We start from the raw sequence: 7,878 nt of genomic DNA, 5'->3' as shown, positions 1-7,878 counted from the left end.
TATCATGATAGGTCAGTAATTCATTTGATAGTGGTGTTTTCCTTGATTACTTATTGTATTTATTCCAAATTTGACGATATAGCATGTAGAAATTTCGTGGCTTTCCCGTATCTTTTGGCTTTCTGCTTGTAGTTATACTGTAGGCCAGTTGGGTTATCTGCTATCCATTTGTTGATTGTTGAGGTTGTCCTATTATTAATTTATCCTTCTCAAATTTAAAGCCCATGTATCTGGTTTATCTTTTAAAACAATTCCTTGATCTGGTTCTGTTTTCTTCCTTATTATTTCTATTTATTCCGTTGAGTCTCGATATTTTCACTTTAGTGGCATTGTTTATAATTCTAGTTACACCAATAAACGACTTTATAATATAAAGCTTCCAATCATCTTCATCCGATACTTTCCACTTAAATTCATTATTAGGCTTCATCATCATAATAAACAATTCAATAATATAACACTTCCAATCAACACTAATAAATTCTTTCAACAATAACATGGTCTTAATTATAGCATCACTTTTCAATATTATCACAGCCATTATAACAAACATTACACACCATATCAAAACATTTATCATCTTTTTAATAGCATAATCTCTCATCATATAATAACTATTTACTTCCTTTTTATTTACATTATTTCTTACTTCTTTCACTCTTCTTATACACTGTTTATCCTTCATATATCTCCATAAGTAGTCCACTCCATTATTTTCCCGGCATGAATCAATAGTTGCTTTGTTACCAGTTCCATTTTTGTTCCAATCCTTTGGCCCTTATTCCGGTCACATCGCTGATTGGCTCTCTTGAAGCGTTTGTGCCGCGGATGCATGCCGTCGGTCTCCTGTCCTCCATCCTGGTGTTGGTCCGGTGTCCTCTTCGGGCGTTTAAAACGTGCATGCGGCCGGTATGCGCGCGCGCGGTTCCTCCTTTGTTTCTTCTTCTGCCTCCGGGCCTTGCGGTGCTGGTACCTCTTCTCCCGAATGCCGTCCTCTCCGTCCTGATGTCGGCCGTCTGGTGTCCTCCTCGGGCGATTGCGTCTCCGGGCCTTGCGGTGGTCGCTCCTCTTGTCCGGTAGTCCGTCCTCTCGTTCTTCCATCTTGGGGTCCTTTGTCTGCTTCGGTGGGGTCGATTGATGTAGATGCATAGGTCCTGTGCGCGGATCTGATACATTTTCAATTTGTTCTGTATTCACCAACTCTTTAATTATAGCATGATCCTGGTGGCTGTTGGTGTTCTCCGGCGGTGAGGGATCTTCGGTAGGGAACAGGATGCTTAATAGAGGTTGATGCTTTCGGGGTGTTTTAATTGCATTGTTGGCGGCGGTTTTTGGTGGTGATTTATCAGGTGTTGGGTTCTGTGTTCTTTGTTGGTTTAATCCTGTTGCATGCGCTAATGTATAATTTGTGCTTACTTGTTGAGGTGGTGGTTTGTAATTTCTGTTGTAATTATTCTGAATGTAACCATTATTTGAGTTTAATCGATCACGGCCATCATAGCAATTCCTGCGGTTGCTCTGATGGGCGTAATGATTAGTTGTGTGATTTTGAAAATTTTCATTATTCCAGTTACTATTTTGCTTGTGCTCATAGCAGCATTCAAGTTGAGGGGCAGATCGGTAGCGATCATATGATACCGGTTCATAATTTTGGCTGGTATACTGATTACTTTTTGAGTTATGTTGATTCCATGTGTATCTTTGGTCTGATCGGTGGTTTGACATTGCCATCACAGACTGTATGCTATATAAATGATTTATTAGCTGTTTGCAATCAGTAATGGTTTGTGTGGTGAGTGCCATTCTAACTTGATATGGTAGTTTCTTCAGAATAATACTTGCTAATGCCGATTCGTTAATGGGCTCGCTCAATTGAGAATTTTTGAACTGTAGGGCAGTGACGAAAGTGGTACATGCACCGTCTAAGTTAGGGTTGAAATCACATGATATGATGTCCGCTAGCACGTCCAACTGTTTACTTCTGCTCCAATACTGTTCCAGGAAGACAGCTACAAACTCATCCAATGATGTAAATTCATGGGCTCTACTCCGAAAGAACATCAGGGGTTCGCCAATTAATAAACTAGTCAAATGAAGATGCCACATGCTCCAAGAGGTAGGTGCAAGAGTTTGTACTAATTTTATCTGATCAATGAATGGTTGAGGTTGCAAATGGCGATCAGTATTATCAAATTTACCCAGTCCTTGCAATATACTATGTGAGTTGATGTTATCTGCTTGAATTCCTTGAGGTCGTTGTTGGATATAATTTTCTAATACTGTTATTTTCTCCTGTGCCATCTGCCATTGACTATTATGTGTAATTTTATTAGCATTTACTTCTTGATCTAATTGAGTCAGAGTGGATTTTTGAATTAGTAGAGTTCCGTTTAAAGCCTTACAGGTTTCTGTGTTCTGATTGATACTACCTTGCAGTTGGTTCATTTTTGTGGACATATTAATCTGTTTATTTTGTATATCTTTAATACTGTTAATATTTTTATCAACTGTAGTTGTCAAATTTTGATTGGCAACGGTAATTTGTTTGTTGATTTCTTGATGGCAATCGGCCTTAATGTTAGTTGTTAAATCCAGAATAGGTGTAGTGATTTGTGTGGTTAAGTTATCTATCCTTTCGTTTAGTTCACAGGTAACCGTATCCAACCTTTCCGATAATCCTGCCGTAACTTTATCCTGACTTTCTTTCTGTAGATTTATCATTGCTTTTAATTCTTCCCTATGATTCTCTACTTTACTCTCAATAGTATCTAACCGTCGTTCTACTGATTGTATAGCGCCTGCTGTCTCTTTCATGCCCTGTTCCACTGTTTGCTTATTTGCCTCTTTTATTGCCGCATTCTCTTTTTTAATCTCCTGCATCATGTTATCCATTGTGTTTTGTAACATAATATTGAACATACTGCTAGTTTGTTCCATTATTACCCTTTTAAATGGATCTAGCTCTGTGACTGAAAATATACTTTGTTTGCTCAGATGTGAGATGCGGGATTGGTTGGATTTGCCTCTGGAGATGCGGGTTGTGCAGGCTGCTCCTCGCCCCCTTCGAAGTTGATCTCTGCTATCCGTTGATTCAATTGCATGTCAGCGGCGTCGATTCGAGTGGATGATAGAGGTTGCAGACCTTGTGGATCGAAGACTATCGACCCAACACTTCCTGGTTCCCTTTCTCGTGGCGTATTGGCATCTACCATGGTGGGGTTTGATGTGCTGGGAGTCAACAAAGTGGGATCTGTGCAACCGCCATACATATATGAAACTTCAGAGTTTGCGGGAGTGTGATTCATTGTGTCAAATGTGATAAATGCTAATTAAAAAAGTGATGAATAATATGTAAAAAATGCTTAAAAAAGAGACACAAACCGGGACTTACAGTGAAACAGTTATGTGCAAAGTGTTTGGATATCCAAAAATAAGGTATTTATACTTAAGTTTTTTATAATGCTCTAGCGCCCCAATATTGAATATTGATTCCTGACTAGTTTACAGACTGTGACTTATTTTCCAACCGGCTTATACATAATATATTCTTGACTAGAAAGTAATAGCAGTTTAGGCTTATAAAATATGATCTCTCTCTATAAAATATATTTTTTACAATAACAATAATATAAAATTTTCTTTAAAACATATAATTTCTCTTTATTTAAAGCTATTGATTCCCCAAAAAGTAATACGAAATTTAATTCGCCTGTTTTCCTCAATACTCATATATCTATAGTTTCATTATCCATCCACGACAGATTTCAATATGACTAGACCTGTCTTTAATTATTATCCTCAATATGGGTCTTGACTTAATTTCAAATAATTATTTAATGAGCTCAGCTCTCATCATCAGTCCCACGTTGGTACAGCATGTTTCATGTCGTATCCATGGCCTATCACGTTGGGCGACATGTTTCTGTCACGTTATTCTTTATATTTAAATAACGATTAGCCTCCTGCTTGGCATCAGTCGGTAGAGCATGAAATATTTGATATATAATTATAAAATTAGGTTGTGGTTTTTTAATAGGATACAGTCTCATAAAAATCTTTATAGGCCCAGGTATGAGCTTCCCCTATAATTCTTGTAATTCATTGAAAAATAAATATATATATATATATATATATATATGGTACTTATCCTATAGTGTTGAGGAATTAAAATAAATTGCACACCATAAACATGATACATATATTAACAAATATTGCAAAAAATAGATCAAGGCAAAAAATATAAAGAGCGATAAAAATATATAATATAAAAATAGAACAATAATCGAAATCAGTAAACTATCACAGGCTAAATATTATTCTCTAAATTTATAGCACGAAACGTTACCATGTGCTTTTATATTTTAATCATATGCATCCTTTTGTATGTAGCTGCAATATAAGCTTGCTAATACTTGTCGACTTGGACAATTCTATTAAAAATAGGTTCCTTAAAATCAACTTGATAAATTGGCAACCAATAATCCAAATATATATATATATTAATTTCTCTAGTATCTAATAGATTTCTTTGTAATGAATATATATTTTATCTCAGGGTGCAAGATTCGGCACCTGATGGAATAAGTAGAGCAATTCATCTAGTGAATCAGAGCTACAACAAACTATCGCAAATTATATTGCAAAAATTAAAAATCATATGAATATGCATTAATAGCCTAGATTTTATACTTCTTTGATTTATTAGAATTTTCTGAAATGTACTGACTCATTACTCCTCTAATAAAATACCTTTAATACTATATTTACTTGCGCAAGTATTTTTTATAAATTCTTAATTTATAAGAAAACCCTTTCAACAAGCTAGCTTTGATTATTAGGTAATTTCGAAGCACTGAGGGCGCCCATCACTAATTCAATATTTCTCACTCATGTGTCGAAATCTTCTTATGAGCCGCTGATGTCGATCCAACTCCTGGTGGTCCTGGACTATGGTAGCCGGAGTCTTCTCTTCCAAGGGGTTACAAAATTATTTAAAAATGAAAATGACTTCTGCTTTATAAGAGCATCACAAAGTCTTATAAGAAATTTAATAATTCAAACTAACTTTAGCTTTTCACAAGTTATAGCAAGGTATTACGCTCTATAATATTTAGGGACCTCTCATGGTGGCATTTGGCAGGCGAGTGATGGTTCTCCTTCCTCAATTTTACAATTCTTATTTCCGACTTTCAAATTTACATAAAATTTGAATATCCTAGTCCTCCACCATTAAAGGTTCAAATAGACCGTACTAAAATATTAAATTATTACTTATGTTGTATGTTTAATAATTTCTTTGCCTTTGGGCCATATCCATAACATAGACTATATAACAATTTTATACAAATTCTAATCATTTATAGAAATATATATAAATATTTTTGAATTGGCATACTATTGCCGCCTATTAACTGCCATTATGTGATTGGTGCATGCAAATTGTTTCAGTATCCATGCGCTTGGTAACCTCCTATTTCCTGGATACATTTAATTATTTTTATTAGGTTTTTTTAAGTATGCCCACTACATGCTAGTTAATTTTCTATATATTACTATTTATTTCATGCATCATAATAGTTAGCCACGTGACCTTTTGTTCTTCCAAATTGCATACCATTTTGCCGCAATAGATCTCTGCCAAGGGGTTTGGTCAGATTCTACGTTGCATGGCTCGGTCGATTGTTAGGTCGCCGATCACTGAATGTTTATGCCTAACCTCAATCTTCAATATTTTATATAATATTATATTTTAGCAAAAAATTATTTCAATTCCTTTTAGGCTATTGTACCGTTTAGCCAGGACAAGCTGATGCTATCTAATCTTTATGTTATCTCTTTGGCGATATTAGCCAGTTACTTTACTCAGACCTATTAGTACTTCAGCTAGGGATTTTTATATCTACCCAAATTTCAAATATGTTACAAGCTACACTTGAGTTTGAAACAGTTGACAATTTAAGAATACTCTTCTTGTGAACATTGGTAGTTTCATGAGTACAAAACTTTTCCAAGGCCCTTTTCCAGTTTGAAAAGCCGACAGAAGTAAAAGCATCTTCTCTCTTTAGAGTAAACTTAATAAGGCCTTTCGCTTCTGCATCTTTGCAAACTTTACAAAATGCTTTGTCAGTTTCATTTTCATATTCTAACCAAGAATATTTAGATACCCATGACTTCTGAAAGGATCTTCCCTTACCGATTACCTTTTTATTGCTGTTCAAATCTAAACTGTCACTATTACTGGGACTGGCAGATGTTCCAGGTACCACTACAGATGATTCCAGTGCTGGGAGTGGTTTTGCGATCTCATCAACATGCGCTTTTTTAAATACAAACTTGTCCATATTGTATCACTTACAATAATTCACTTGACACTTGATACTCCATCAATATTCACTGCTAATACTCAATCTCAATCACTCAATCACATCAATATAACGAAACACGATGTAAACTGAACTAATAGGAACTGACTGCAAGTGTTTGTTTACAAGGGACGATGTCCCGTTTGACGCGGTTCCACTAGACAAAGATGGCGGTGCTACATCCCCTCCCTTGGCCGGCCGGGAGCAGTGACCTTGGCAAAAGTCATAGGCAACCTATTTATAGCTTGCTAACTGGTTGCAACTATAGAGCTACAAGTTGCGGGTTTTTTATTTTATGAAGTCTTTTGTCTTTACTTTCTAAACATTGAAATTGATTAATTTAAATTTTAAGGATGACAAGAATATTTAACAGTTATTAAAACACTGTTTTCTGTTTTCAATAATTCCGATACTTGGACAACTGTATACTTTTAACAGATTCTTTAAGTTAGACAATTGAAATTTTGGGGGGGCTCCGCCCCCCCAAAATTATTTTTGAGGGGGCTTGAGCCCACCCAGGCCTTATGGAGTTGGCGCCAGTGTGCTTGTCTCTGTAGGAATTTGTTCCTGTGAGACTGCCATTAATACATTCTTAATGTACGTTCTTAATGTTCATTAATACATACTTGTTCCTAAGAAACTTTGTCTCTGTGTCACTAATATTGTTCAAAAACACTACTTGTCTCTGTGAGAACTTATCTCTGTGATACGGACCCACCCCAACTACTTGTCACCTACTAGACCGAAGGTTCCAACTAGTCATGACCGTAAATGACGGCAATGGTATATTTTTATGAGGGTACAGGTTGTCGTCTATGGTCACGACAACCCATCTTTTCGATTCCTTACCACATGAAATCACTATTTCGGCTGGCTCTTCATTTGAAAGATCTCTGTGCAGATCTGACAATATGATCATTCTGATGCAGTCTATATGATTGCTGATATATAAATATAAGTGTATATAAATAATTATTTATCCTCATAATAATTACCATACTTCATGTAATACCTTAGTTGATAACCAGACTGTTAGCTTCATCTACCATATCATTGATGGATGAAAATTTGACTGTCCTAGCACTAGGCTCAATTTACTGTGCGTCTGACGGGAGAAAATAGCTAAACAAAATGTGTTTAGAATTGTGTTCTACATCTTGTTCAGTCATCAAAAGGGCTTATTATTCAATTTATTCTGTTTTCAACCAACTCCAAAAAATTTGTCCTAAAAATAGCAAAAAACGGTTAATATCTCCCGAACCGTGCGTTTGACGGGAAAATGTTACTGAGCCAAAAGTGCTTAGAATTCAATTTTGCATCATAACCAGAGATAAAAAATTGCTCGACTCCCCTTCCCACGTCACGGGGGTGTAGGTTGTGCCAACTGGTGCTCTGTAGCTGCCAAGTAGTCAGGGTGAAATCTTGACGCCAGTGGGCAAGATGTCAGGTTGACGTGAGCCGTCCCCGTCTATTTGTCTCCTTTCTAAAGGACCCTACACACCTACGGTTTTGGCTC

This window comes from Nilaparvata lugens, chromosome X (genome assembly GCF_014356525.2).
Source record: "Nilaparvata lugens isolate BPH chromosome X, ASM1435652v1, whole genome shotgun sequence".
In the NCBI taxonomy this organism is placed as follows: domain Eukaryota; kingdom Metazoa; phylum Arthropoda; class Insecta; order Hemiptera; family Delphacidae; genus Nilaparvata; species Nilaparvata lugens.
This window is presented reverse-complemented; position numbering follows the sequence as displayed.